The 1,713-nt window shown below is 38.8% G+C and overlaps 1 pseudogene; it reads left to right on the top strand.

Annotated features, from left to right (window-relative positions):
• Positions 1–246: 246 nt before the first annotated feature.
• LOC118832327 lies at positions 247–1,237 on the top strand (annotated as a pseudogene).
• Positions 1,238–1,713: the final 476 nt, after the last annotated feature.

The raw sequence follows: 1,713 nt of genomic DNA, 5'->3' as shown, positions 1-1,713 counted from the left end.
ATACCAGACTTCTTGGTTTCCACCTGCATCCTTTAAGAGTAAAAGATTTCCAACTGGTCGTTGGTCCTCATCTGGGCTCAGCCCTGCTGTGCTCCTCATGGGCAGTGGCGGCTGATGAGGCTTCACCACTAACAGAGGTCAGGTTCCAATTATTAAACACCGCTTTTCTTTTCACTATTGAAGCATTCTGGTTGATCCTCCCTTCACTCCTAAGTACCCTCAGTCTGACTTGCTAGTTTCAGAACCATGGCAGAAGCCACAAAAACGCAATCTACATCTTCCTCATCAACCAATCAGAGCAAGCCTATACCAGTAAAGCCAAACTATGCATTAAAGTTCACACTAGCAGGACACACTAAAGCTGTATCTTCGGTAAAATGTTGTCCAAATGGAGAATGGTTAGCAAATTCTTCTGCAGATAAGCTCATGAAAATTTGGGGAGCATATGATGGAAAATTTGAGAAAACAATATCTGGGCACAAACCGGGAATCTCGGATGTTGCCGAGTCATCAGATTCCAATCTTCTTGTATCTGCTTCCAATGATAAAACTCTTAAGATGTGGGATGTTAGCTCTAGGCAGTGTCTAAAAACACTGAAGGGTCACAGAAATTATGTCTTTTGCTGCAATTTCAATCCCCGGTCCAACCTCAACATTTCAGGATCTTTTGATGAAAATACAAGGATAAGGGATGTGAAAACAGGAAAGTGCCTCATTACTTTGTCTGCTCATTCTGACCCAGTTTCAGCTGTTCGTTTTAATCGTGATGGATCTTCGATAGTGTCGAGTAGTTACGATGGTCTCTGCCAAATCTGGGATACAGCATCAGGTCAATGTTTGAAAACACATTAATGATGGTAATCTTCTTGTGTCTTTTGTGAAATTCTCTCCAAATGGTAAATACATTCTTGCTGCAACTCTGGACAACCCTCTTAAGCTATGGGACTACAGCAAAGGGAAGTGCCTGAAGACATACACTGGTCACAAGAATAAGAAATACTGCATTTTTGCTCATTTTTCAGTCACTAGTAGAAAGTGGATTGTGTCCAACAGATAACTTAGCTTTTACAATTGGAACCTTCAGACAAAAGAGATCATACAGAAATTACAAGACCATACAGATGTTGTGACTTCAACAGCTTGTCATCATACAGAAAACATCATTGCATCAGCTGCATTAGAAAATGACAAAACAATTAAACTCTGGAAGAGTGACTGTTAAGCCCTTTCGATATCATGTTAGAGACTGTATCAAGGAGAAGAAGATCCTTTGAGGCAATAAACTAAGATATTTGAGAATGGTTTCTTGGCCTAAAGGGCCATCCCTTTTTTTCTTTCCTGGAATGGGTAGCCTGGTGAGAAGAGGCAGCATCTGCCTTATTTGACAAATAGATTCTTTTCTTAATTTTTTTATTTTAAGGGGAATAAATTTGCTTGTATTACTAGAAGGTCTCAAAAGACTTTGGTGATGCTTCTTGCCAACTCTCCTGATGCTGTCAAAGGAAGAGTTTCAATCTATACTGTGGATAAATCGAGTTAGCAAAAACCAGAATTTTTAACTTTTTATTACAGAAAGATAAATTTCATTTCATCATGAACTCTTCCTTAACTAAATGTTCTGTAATTTCTAAAAAAAAGTTATCATTTATCCACTTCTAACTCTGTGACCAAATACAACTATGTAAGTTTTTGGGTTTCTATGCCCCAGTTTCA

The sequence above is a fragment of the Trichosurus vulpecula genome, chromosome 9 (assembly GCF_011100635.1).
Source record: "Trichosurus vulpecula isolate mTriVul1 chromosome 9, mTriVul1.pri, whole genome shotgun sequence".
Taxonomy (NCBI): Eukaryota; Metazoa; Chordata; class Mammalia; order Diprotodontia; family Phalangeridae; genus Trichosurus; species Trichosurus vulpecula.
This window is presented reverse-complemented; position numbering and strand designations above follow the sequence as displayed.